Raw genomic sequence first — 13,309 nt, forward strand, 5'->3', positions numbered from 1 at the left:
CTAGTTTGACTTGTTTTGGTCATGAAATGAATATGGTAAATGATATGAGTATGGGATCAATTGCCCTTGCTTTTGATTTGTTTGAATTTGATTTTGGTTGAGAATCCCTTGCTGTTTAGATTTTTTTCTCACTTTTGGACCCTAGGCTTGGCCTAGTGGTCTTGTCTCTCACATTTGCTTGATTTTTCAGGATGAAAAGCACCCTGATTAAGGAGATTGAACCAAGTGGATTAAATTGACATTGTTTGATGTTGAGAACTAATTGGGATTTGTTTTGTAGGTTGTGAAGTTTGAGCTTGAGCTCATAGCTTGCCTTGTTGTGTGTTATCTGTATAGTCTGACTGATTAACATTTGCTGTTTATGTTTGTCTGTCTGAGCACTGATGATACTTGATTGTTTTCAGGTACATTTAGTCGCTTCTAGTTCTTTTAAGAACTTGCTTGCTAGCTGCTGCTCGGTTGTGTAAACCATTTGAGGTAGGTCCTCTTGACTTCATGTAGTCTGGGAGACCCGGTCTGTTATTTGGCCGGGCAAAATGTCTGAAGTCCTCCTTAAGAGGCGATGTTTGTGATTGTTTAAAATTGTGCCTAAGCAGGGAAAGAACTCTAAGAGGCAATTGGTGGATCAAAGGGATATGCAATCTATCCCCCACTATTCTGTGAGTCGTCCCTCTGCTCACACGGCTGTGTGTTGATGCATTGGGACACAAACCCAAGATCTCGTGCTGTTGCACAATCGAGTCAGAGTCTTTGAGCGTAGAAGGGTCTCTCCATTCTGGACCCACGCTCCTTTGTCTAAAAGCTCTCCCTGGTCAGGGATAAGAGCTGTGAGGTCTCATCCTCACTTCACCTTTTCATCTGCTTCACCTTAGCCTCGTAATGGCAAGGTTAAGAGCGATCAATACCCATGTACAGATGACTTGCTTCGGCAGTCAAACCCATTGTGTGAGCCTCACTTGATTGGTTATAGTGTGTGCTATGTGAATAGTTGCTTGAAATGCTTGTGTTTGCTCTGTTTTGATTTGTATGCTTGTATGCTTGCTTCTTTCCTGGATAGGATTAGTTTGCATTTGTGCAAGTAGGTAGAAACCTGAACGTAGGGTAACGATGCATGACAACACTAGGCTCGAGTCCAGCTCCCTGGTAGTGTGTCTTCCCTCGGTTTCTGGCTAGATTTTCTTTCCCTTGAGGGGGAACTACATCGCCCTGATCCTCGTTCCAGACGAGGTATGTAGGCAGGAGACCGTGCGAGGTCTCTCCGGGCACTTTTTTTCTTTTGTGTGTGTTTGTTTGTTATCTGATTGTGTGTTTTGGTTCGGATGCCGACGTAAGTCCATTGATTGGCAGTTGGGCTCCACGTTTGCCGTTTTGTGCGTGTTTTGGTTCGGATGCCAACGTAAGTCCATTGATTGGCAGTTGGGCTCCATGTTTGCCATCTGTTTGTGTGTTTTGTGTTGTTTGGCGTGCGTAAGCCGAACTACAGTGGCTCTGATTCTCGTTCCAGACGAGATATGTAGGCATAGGATGCGACGTCCTATCGAGCTCCCTTCTCTTAACCCCACCTGCGTTCCCTGTGTGTGTGTGATGTTTTAGCAACCTATTCTTTATTTTAGAACGTGGATCCCGTCGAGTACGACGGACGTGAGGGGTGCTAATACCTTCCCCTTGCGTAACCGACTCCCTTACCCTTTCTCTTTGGTCGCAAGACCATTTCCTTTCCAGGTTTCTCTGAGCGTTTCCTTTCCCTATCTTGGGATAAATAACGCGCAGTGGCGGCTCTGTGTTGTGTTTTTCTTTGAGTCTCGCCGGTTGTTTTTTCGCAGATGCGTCAGTGCTAAGGAAGATTGGTTTGTGTCTGCTAAGCAAGTTGATGAATCGGTGCAAGATGGTGTCGAGTTGTTTATGGTGTTGGCAACTTTGGATATTCGTGAGAAGAGGACGATTGAAGAATTGCCAATAGTTTGTGAGTTTGTGGAGGTATTTCCGGAAGATATAAGTGATTTACCGTTGGAACGTGAGGTTGAGTTTTCGATTGATTTAGTTCCTAGAACTAGTCCTGTATCGATGGCTCCCTATAGGATGTCTGCTTCTGAGTTGAAAGAGCTGAAGAGTCAACTTGAAGACTTGCTTGAGAAGAGGTTTATTCGTCCTAGTGTGTCGCCGTGGGGTGCACCTGTTCTGTTGGTCAAACAGAAAGAAGGTTCTATGAGTTTATGTGTTGACTATAGACAACTGAATAAAGTGACGATTAAGAACAAGTATCCACTTTCGAGGATTGACGATCTGATGGATCAGCTGGTTGGAGCTTGTGTGTTTAGCAAGATTGATTTGAGGTCTGGGTATCATCAGATTCGTGTAAAGGATGAGGATATTCAAAAGACTGCTTTTCGGACAAGGTATGGTCACTACGAGGACTCTGTGATGCCTTTTGGTGTGACTAGTGCATCTGGTGTATTTATGGAGTATATGAATAGAATTTTTCATGATTATCTGGATAAGTTTGTTGTTGTGTTCATCGATGATATATTGATTTATTCCAAGAGTAAAGAGGATCATGTCGAGCATTTGAAGGTTGTGTTATCGGTGTTGAAAGAGAGGAAGTTGTTTGCTAAACTCTCTAAATGTGAGTTTTGGTTTAGTGAAGTAAGTTTTCTTGGACATGTGATTTCGAGTGGTGGTATTTCTGTGGATCCTACGAAGATTGAAGTTGTATCTCAGTGGGAAGCTCTTAAGTCTGTTGCTGAGATTCGAAGTTTCCTTGGTTTGGCTGGTTATTATAGGAAGTTCATTGAAGGATTTTCTAAGTTGTCGTTACCATTGACGCAGTTGACTAGGAAAGGTAAAGCTTTCATTTGGACTTCGCAGTGTGAAGCGAATTTTCAAGAGCTTAAGAGAAGATTGACTATGGCTCCTATTTTGATTTTACCGGATCCGTTAGAAACTTTCGTTGTATATTGTGATGCTTCTTTGTTGGGTTTGGGAGGTGTTCTGATGCAAAAAGGGGAAGTGGTAGCTTATGCTTCAAGGAAACTTAAAGTTCATGAGAGGAATTATCTGACGCATGATTTAGAGTTGGCCGCCGTTGTGTTTGTGTTGAAGCTTTGGAGACATTATTTGTTTGGATCGAGATTTGAGGTGTTTAGTGATCACAAGGGTTTGAAGTACTTGTTCGATCAGAAAGAATTGAATATGAGGCAAAGGAGATGGTTGGAATTCTTGAAAGATTATGATTTTGGTTTGAATTATCATCCTGGAAAGGCGAATGTTGTAGCCGATGCATTGAGTAGGAAGTCATTGCACATGTCTATGTTGATGATTCGAGAGTTTGAAATAATGGAGCAATTTAGAGATTTGAGTTTGGTTTGTGAAGCGACGCCTTCGTGTGTTAAGCTTGGTATGTTAAAGCTTACGTGTGGCATTGTTGACGAGATTAGAGAAGGTCAGAAGTCAGATTTGAAATTAGTCGATGTTATGACATTGATTAATCAAGACAAAGGTGGTGACTTTCGGATTGATGAGAATGGTATCATGAGGTGTCGTGATCGAGTTTGTGTTCCGGATGTCGCGGATTTGAGAAAGAGGATTCTTGAGGAAGGGCATAGAAGTGGTCTGAGTATTCATCCTGGTGCTACTAAAATGTATCAAGACTTGAGGAAGATGTTTTGGTGGCAAGGTATGAAGAAGGATGTAGCGGAATTTGTGTATTCATGTTTGACTTGTCAAAAGTCAAAGATTGAACATCAAAAGTCGTCAGGTTTGATGCAACCGTTATCTATTCCCGAGTGGAAGTGGGATAGTATCTCTATGGATTTTGTTTCGGGCTTGCCGAGAACATCGAGTAATTGTGAGGCGATTTGGGTCGTTGTGGACAGGTTGACGAAATGTGCTCATTTTATTCCGATGAGGATGGATTATTCGATGGAGAGACTTGCTAAGTTGTACATCGAAAGGATTGTGTATTTGCATGGTATTCCGTCGAGCATTATTTCGGATAGAGATCTGAGGTTCACTTCGAGATTTTGGGAAGGTTTGCAAAGTGCTTTTGGTACGAAGTTGCGTTTGAGTTCGGCATATCATCCGCAAACTGATGGTCAAACGGAGAGGACTATTCAGTCACTTGAAGATCTTTTGAGGTCTTGTGTTTTGGAACAAGGAGGAAATTGGGATAGTTTCTTGCCTTTGATTGAGTTTACGTATAACAACAATTTCCATTCGAGTATTGGAATGGTACCTTTTGAGGCTCTTTATGGCAGAAGGTGTAGAACTCCTTTATGTTGGTATGAATCGGGAGAGAGTGTTGTGGTTGGACCTGAGTTGATTCAAGAGACTACGGATAAGATTAAGATGATTCAAGAGAAGATGAAGGCTTCTCAGAGTCGTCAAAAGAGTTATCATGATAAGAGGAGGAAAGCCCTTGAGTTTGAGAAAGATGAGCATGTGTTTCTTCGAGTTACGCCAATAACGGGTGTTGGTAGAGCTTTGAAGTCGCGTAAGTAGACGCCACGTTTCATTGGTCCTTATCAGATTTCCGAGAGGGTAGGTGAAGTGGCATATCGGATTGCATTACCACCGTCACTTTCTAATCTTCATGATGTGTTCCATGTGTCTCAATTGAGGAGGTACATTGCGGATCCATCGCATGTTGTTCCATTAGATGATGTTCAAGTGCGGGATAATTTGACGGTTGATACATCACCTATGCAAATTGAAGATCGAGAAGTGAAGAGACTTCGTGGTAAGGAGATTTCTTTGGTGAAAGTGATATCGGGTGGAGTCGCCAATGGCAATATTACTTGAGAACTCGAGGATAAGATGAAGGAATCGTATCCGGAGTTGTTCGTTTGAGGTATTTTCGAGGCCAAAAATCTTTAAGTGGGGGAGAGTTGTAACAACCCAATTTTAGTAATTATTTCTTATATTATTATTACTATATTTTATTTTATTTATTTGAAGTGTTAATTAATTATTTGGTTGTTAGGTAGTATAACAATTGATTATATTAATTAATTTGGTGTGTTAATTAATTATTTAGTTGATATGAGATATAATTGAATAATTAATTATATTAATTAATTTGGTGTGTTAATTGTGTTGGTTTAATTTATTTGAATTAAATAGAGATATTATAATACTAGGTATTATTGGGCCTATTAATTAAATTAGAGGTATCATTCCTTAAGCCCAAATAAAATACTAGTATATAAGAGGTGAGGAGAGTGAGAATTAGGATTCATTTGATCATTTGACAACAATAGAGAAAGAGAAGAGGAAAAGTAAGGAGAAGAGGGGAAGAACAAGAGAGAAGCTAGTGTAAAGGCAAATTGTCATACAACATACAATCATAGGTTTCGATGATGACAAATGACCACCATGGATGAATCGGCATTGTCGATTCCACTTCTATAAAACAAATGCAACATATCACCTATCATATCCTTTTCTATGCTCATCTAAAACTTCTATATTTCATACAACATATGTGGATAAAATGTGGTCATGACAAAATGCATGAAAACCACAAAACTATGAATTTTTGCAGATTTGCAGGGTTTGAGTCGACCGCAAGGGTCAGCGCATGAGCCACGGGTCAGTGCATAACATAGACCAGTTGGTGACTGGTCAGCGCATGGTGGCTTGAGTCGACCACAGGTCGGCGCATGGCATAGTGCAGTTGGCCACGGGTCAGCGCATGGAAGACTTGAGTCGACCACAGGGTCGGCGCCTGAAACTTTCATTTTCCCACGGGTCAGCGCACGCCGACCTATGGTCGACGCATACTGAAGCATTCTTCAGCCTGTCCAAAATTGCAGGCCATGCATCGACGCATAGACCTGCTATGGTCGACCGCTCGTGCGCAAATTCAGTTTTTGATCATTTTCCACTCTGTTTGAAAAGCTGTTATTTTTTGTTGGTAAGTTGGTTACTATATATAGAAGTTTAGTGACTTGTATCAACTAACATTTGTCAAATTGATTCAAGTGTTCAAAGAAATAAGAAAAAGTGAAATAGGTGTCCAAGATTCATCATCTTCATCTTCAACATCTCACAACACATCAACTACACACAACCATTTTTGAAGTGCCTTGTGATTGGTTAAAGGTGATAAGGTTTGAATCCGTGATTGGGGAATCCGGTTCGGGTTGAAGCTTGTGACAGGTTTTTTTCTTGAATTAAACCGTCGGGGTTTTGTCCTCCAAGACTGGTTTGTGTTTGGGGGTTTTTGGACGAATTTCTTCATCATTTTTCAGCTGAGCGAAGGTGATTGAGAAGAGGAAGTCTTCGTCAATCTAGTAGCGGATTCAGTGATATTGAAGGGAAGAATTCGGGTTCGATTTGTTCTAGTTGAGATCAGCCGGGCCGAGGGTTTGAAGAACTGAGGGTTATTCAACAAAGGGGCTGGAATCGGAGGTCTATCAACAACAATCGAAGGGCTTGATTCATCTTGAATCAAGGAACAAGGAGTGGAAGCAACATTCAACATCTTGAGAGTCCTGTTGTATATTTGCTTTGCAATCCTTGTATAAACGGTTAAATTCAACAGGTGATATCTATTAAAACATCTCAATTCTAGTTTTAGAATTGAGGGCAGACGTACCCCGAAGCGAGGACGGCGGGGGAACTGCCTCATCAAATCTTTGTCTTCTCTAATTTTCTGCATAATTGTTTTAGCTTAAAAATTAAGTGATTTGGTATAAGCACTTTTGTCAAACCTTGGTATTAATTGAGTAAGAGGTTAAAACTCTGTTTTTGAATCCAAAGTACAATAGAATATTGTACTAGATTAATTGAAAGCACTTACTCAACATAAATATCACTTGGAGTATTTTTGCACATCAAGTGTTTGATAATTTGCCTAAACCAAAATTATCTTAGTTGTGTATCTAGTTTGGTTTGCACTTTGAATCATTGGAACTAGGAATCCTAGCTAGTAAAACAAATCATTGATAGTGTGACGAGTGTAGTGATTCGTATTCTACATTATCACTAATCCATAGGCTTGACGCATATCCGGTTTTCCAATAACGGTTCGTTTTAGACTATATTTTCCTCGGCCGCTTCCGCACTTAAAACAAATTTTCAAAACCAATTATAATTGGTAGCGCCGACTCAATTTTTAATTGGGATCTATTCAACCCCCCCCCCCCCCTTCTAGATCCGTGCCATAGTCTAACAGATAGGGTTTCCAGAAAATTGAAGAGGTAAGGGGGAGAATCCTTATTATTATGGGTTAGTATAATTTGGGCAATGGGTAGAAATATGTTTAGGTTGAAATCCCTAAATTGCATGGTTTTGGAATTGTTAGGTCTTGATGAATATTCTCGATTTGTGGTGATTTGATTGTGTTAAAACTGTAAATTAATGTTATATACTTAGAGTATTGTATGAGTCATAATTTTCTGAACGTTTGGCTTTTTACGGAATCGAAATCGGAGGTCCGAAAGTCCTCCAACGATGAAAAACTCAGAAAATTCTGCATTCTGTTTTATGTTAACCGGTTACTTGCTTGAAAATATGCGCAGGAAGTTGATTCTGTTTTATGTTAACCGGTTACCCACCGAGCGTTAACCGGTTACTTGCTCTATTTTATGTTAACCGGTTACCCACCGAGTGTTAACCGGTTATCACTGTTGAAAAATGAAAAATTAAGATTTTAAAAAGTTGTATTCATTTGCAATGAGATCTAGTGTGCGTAGTTGATGATTAGCCTATATTTGTGAATGATATATTGTTATGAATGTGTATATGTACCATTGGTGGATAATTCATAGAGTTGAATTATGGTGATATGTGGAATGTTAAGATGGTAGAGATGATCTTAATTGCATATGTGTTGGTATTTGTACATTCATTCATGGCATGGTCGGCTTCATGGTGGAAGCGGTGAAACTGTGGGTTCACATGGTAGCATACGTTGATCCTTAATTGGAAATAGGCGTAGTAGACGTTGATCCTTAATTGGAAATAGGTGTAGCATACGTTGATCCTTAATTGGAAATAGGCGTAGTAGACGTTGATCCTTGAATGGAAATAGGCGTAGCATACGTTGATCCTTAATTGAAAATAGGCGTAGTAGACGTTGATCCTTAATTGGAAATAGACGTAGTGACTTTGATCTTGTCCGGATCGGAAGCGTGGCTTGGATTCTAGATATTGAATCGGAAAACGGTGAAATGTTGTGTTCACATTGCGGTACCACATGCATAGAGTCACACGTCTTGCATTGAGTCACATTAGAGTTATGTGATAATTGAGTGTATGCATTATTGTGATTGTGATGCATGTATGAGATATGGTAATTGAATTTGATGATGTTTGGATGCATAACTTGGCAAAGTATATGATTATGTGATAATTGTAGTTGTGTGTATTTTTGGGAATATAATATTGGATTTGAATATTATACTCCTTGAGTTGTATGTGTGCTTGAAACATGTGAAATAAATATTGGTTAATATTATTTACATGGTTATATGAAGTGTGATGGATTCCTTTAATTGTCGATTTAATCATTGTGCTTTATTATACTTTTTCATAATGATTTGAATTCTCACCCTTCTGTTGGAATGATGCTTTACATGGCATCGTGCAGATACTCCAGAGTAGTATTGTTGAAGTAAGATGACGGTAGCTCACTCGAGATTAGCCGGAGAGTTTCCGTATTTTCGTTGAGGACTAGGTACTGAGTCAATGCTCTGGTCATGTAACACGGGGTAGATTGTTAGTATTGAACTCATATCTTATTTGGATATGCATTACGTTATTACTTGTGAACATGTTTGATTGCAATTGTTGTTGGAGAGGCCATCGTGTCAAATATTCTGGATATGGTTTTATTTTATCTTGAGGAGATTATTAAGAGATGATCATGATATGGGACATGGTTCATTTTATGAAATGCATGAGTATTCATTATTTTCCGCTACGAACGCATATTCTTGAATATTCATGATAATTGAAATGTGTTATTTTAAATGACCAGGTGTATTGTGTATTGATGATGAATGATGTTGGTTTTTGAAAGCTTTTAGTTTTTGAAAACGTCGATGTGATGCCCTTTTGTTTATATGCGTGTTTATTTACTCTGATTATATGTTAAGTATTTTGGGGTAGAAAAAGGGGTGTTACAACCACCGTGTTCAGTGGAGAAGATCTTGAAGAATAAACGTCCAAAGGAGCACGAGACAAGTTAAAGAGCTAGTTCAGTGGAGATGAAGAACTGAAGAGGGTGAAGTTGGAGATGTTGAGAAAGCAATTTGAGATGACTCAAATGAAAGAAGATGAGTCAATTTCATATTTCTTTTAACATATGGTACTACTAACAAACCAGATGAAGGCATGTGGTGAATCGATCACTGATTTTCAAAAAGATTGAGAAAGTATTGAGATCACTGACTGCAAATTTTGATTACTTCATTGTATCTATTAAAGAGTCCAAGAACCTAGCTGAGATGAAGGTGGACGAAATTCAAGCTTCATTGGAGGCTTGTGAAATGAGTGTGAAGAAAAGGAACTCAGAAAGGGAGAAAGTGGCGGAACAGACACCGCGAGCAAGATTCATCAAGAATTATGGTAGAGAAAATGCGAAACAGAGAAACAACCTTGCAGATGATGCGAAGTCAAGCAAGAATTCAAAGAATCACTCTGATTCAACGATGGAAGGCATGGGCAACGAGTATTCATGGAATAAAATTGACATGAAGGAGGTGCATTGTTACAACTATCAAGGATTTGGTCATTATGCTCGATATTGATGGAGAAAGAAGGATTCGAGAGCAAAAGATAATTAAGAAGTGTAATATGCACATGCTAGAAAAAGCGACTTTGATGATATGCTACTTGTCGTACCCCGAAATCTGCCCTCCATTTTTATCTTTCCACTCAATCCATGACTTAAGTTTCACCTGTACACATTCATCAACATTCATGTGCATCATGCCTTCATGTTAATACTTTCTAATAATCATCATAGATTTAAAGTTTGTGGTTAATGAAAGCTAGGTTTGCTTGGGAATCAATCCCTAGGTTTGTGGTATTGTTCATCATTTGGAATCAGATGTGGTGAAACCCTAATTTCTTGATCTTTGTGACCTTGATTTAGGGAGATCACATCATGGTATTCATCTATGCACCATGAAACCCTAATCAGGGACACTTGGTACTTATGGGCCATGTTAATTTGACTTTTGATCTTGGATTTGACTGAAACCCTAAATCATTAGGGTGTGATTCTTGACCATCATATAAGGAAAATATTTTCTTGATAATTCATAGTAGTTCTGTCAACAGAATCTATGCATGAACATAACCTTACTATGCTCGCTATATATTGCGGTTTCGGTTTGCTCAAAATTTAAAATAATTATATCAGGTTTTGAACAGATGGTCTGAAAACCAAGCCTCACAAAAAAGAAGAAGGGAATATATGATGCAGTAATTGTCGCTTCAAGGGAACATATACTTAAAATGTAAAGCTCAATAAAGAAGAAAGCAAATAAACTCAGACGCATTTGTCAGTATCTTTCGATTGGTTTACTTCTTTCTATAACACTATGATCTGGTAGAACATTAGTCGCTGCACTTAACATGGCACGGGCAAGATTTGGTCTATTATGATGAAAACCAATATTTTGCGCTTCCCAAAGAATGGACCGTGTTGTAGTCGGAAAAAACACCAGGGTACACGCTGCATTGGTCAGTTCTCAAATTATGCCCTACTGATTTCCATTGAGTCGAAGGTAAAGCTGCAGGCATACAGGTGATAATATCTATTCGAGTAAAATGAAGCTCCGTTTTTAAGGTGGCACAACTCAAGAAACTGATGCAGAAAATTCAGTACCATTGACAAATTTAGTAGTTGTTCAGTACGCCACACTAAGATTCGTCCATAACAAGGTTGAAGTTTGATGATACACAAAGACGAAGCCTTATGAAACTAGGTAATCGGCTGAAAGAACGACTCTTTTGTAAGAATAACATTCTGCAGAAGAAATTCTGGAGGATCATATATGTGGACATAATCTGCTTGACATACTGGTGTCCTCGGAGCTATAACGGCTATTAATCGAACGACAATTGCAATTGAGCTCCTTGCATTGAATCATGAGAAATCGGCACCTGTCAACAATTATTGGACAACAACATTATGTATTCAGCAATTGAAGCAAAGTCATAGCTAATTTTCATACCTAAGGTTAAGTCCTGGACAAGATAACTCAATCAATTAGCTTTCTTCAACTGTCAAATTTAACTTCTAGACTAACTATAAATTAATAACTAACCTCATCCATTTATTCAACTAACATTGATATTGCTAATTAACAGAAACTACAACATTCAAATTCACTCATTTTAACCCTAACAGATTGCTAAATTTATAACTAACTTGGTGAATTTCAGATAAATTTGCATTTTCATTTCTAACAGAAATTGGAAGGACCTGAAATCCATAAATACATATTCACTCTTCACTCATTCGAAGTTCACAATTCATTTTCGCCATTTCCAGATTTTCATTTCACTCTTCACTCTCTCAATCTCAATCCTCTCTCTCACTCAAAGCTCTATCTCTGAAACTCCATTTGAAGCTTCACTTTGAAGCTTCGATGAGAGTTGAGCTAAGCCTCGAATTCATTCTCTCAGCTCACAGAAGAATTTTGTAAGAAGAAGTGAATACAAGAAGGGAATCAGAACGTGAATTACCTGTTTTCAAGTGATTTTCCGCCGCGCCTCCGTATTCTCCGTTTCAACCTTTGCCGAAAAATTTCTTCGTTTCGGAGGTAAACCTTCTTTCCCTTCTGCCTGCCATGATTTGGTTACCATTTTGTAGAGTACGTTCCTGACGTCCATAGCCCCAATGTTTGAGCGTGAATCTGAGAATCCGCACCATTTAATTTAACTTCTCAAAGTTAGGGTTATTCCATCTCTCTGTTAGATTGGCATGTATCAGGTAGAATTAGGAAAGACCATGGGGATATTCAGACTCAACACATAGAATTAGGTTAAGTGTGGTTATGGGTTTAAATTCAAGAATTTCTCTTCCATCGGAGAGGGTTTAAACTCAACTCATTAATGGCAATTTTCCTGGTTGATTCATTGGTCCAAGGTGGCGTTGACTTATTTCCACTCAGTTTTGCATTATCTAGATTACAATGTACAGATTCGCTTGGGCTTTTATGTTTGGGCCTAATTGAATGTTGCTGATGTAACCCCTATCCATGGCCTGCACCTTTTCCCTACATGATTTAGTTAATCCTTGTTAGTTTCATTTAATTAGCTTAATCATTGTTAATTAAATTTTGGATTTAACTTCAGTTTCTGTTTTGATGCTAATTGTGACTATTTATAACCATTGGGATTCATGTGATTAATAGATTAATCGTAATTATAACTAATTGGGAGTTTAATTAGTTAATGGTGATTAATCGATTATCTCATATCGTTAGAATTTTAAGATCTAGTTTTAAGCTTGGCCCAATTTCCGCATCACATATTCATGTACTGATAATTGGTTTTAATTAATAATAAATAATCTCGATTATTAATTAACACATAATTACCATTTTTTCTTAGGGCTTAAAATCTTAATTTTAAATACATGTTCACTTAGTTTAAGTCCTTGATCAGATTTATTTGATTCTTATTTAGATGATTAATTCAATAGGCTATTACTATGCATAATTTCAACTATCTTTTTAATCCCATTGATTAGCATTGACCAAAGGACACTTTGGTCAACTAAATCCTTTATAATTGTGCTATAAGCCCCAAGCCTATTTCAAGTGATCAAGACCTCAAGGTTCAAATGCAAGATCAAGACTTCAAGTCAACATCAATCAAGCATATCTAGCAAAATGGACTACTTCTCAAGCACTGCAAAGGTATCAATACTTTTCGATAATAATTCAAAGTGTGTGGCACGATCCTTAAGCAATAGAGAAGGGATGAGACTAGAGAATTCCTACACTTATTCTGGATATCTTTGGGTGCGGGACATTTGGCCTGTTTCTCATCGTATTCACCTCTATTCATAGGTTTTAGCACAATTTGAATTACATGATTGTCAAGTCTTCTTCTAGAACAAGTGACACAACACAAAGGATCTCCTGTCAACGACTTATTAATTCTGATTCGAGTTGCACGCTATGAGCCTTAAGAAACAAAGAATGATGAGAGTGGAGAATTCCTATCCTTGTCTAGAATATCCTTGGGTACGGGACAAATGACCCAGTTGCTCAAGGTATTTGCCCTTGTTCATAGACTTTAGTATAATTTGAATCACACGATTAACAAGTCTTCTTCAAGCAAGCAT

General features: G+C 38.5%; 1 long non-coding RNA gene across 1 annotated transcript; it reads right to left on the reverse strand.

The window, feature by feature from the left end:
- Positions 1–10,422: 10,422 nt before the first annotated feature.
- LOC127130115 (uncharacterized) lies at positions 10,423–12,158 on the reverse strand. Its single transcript, XR_007806426.1, has 2 exons — positions 11,701–12,158; positions 10,423–11,115 (listed from the first exon to the last, which is right to left on the reverse strand). It is a non-coding gene; the product is annotated as an uncharacterized LOC127130115 (long non-coding RNA).
- Positions 12,159–13,309: the final 1,151 nt, after the last annotated feature.

This window comes from Lathyrus oleraceus, chromosome 1 (assembly GCF_024323335.1).
Source record: "Lathyrus oleraceus cultivar Zhongwan6 chromosome 1, CAAS_Psat_ZW6_1.0, whole genome shotgun sequence".
NCBI lineage: Eukaryota > Viridiplantae > Streptophyta > Magnoliopsida > Fabales > Fabaceae > Lathyrus > Lathyrus oleraceus.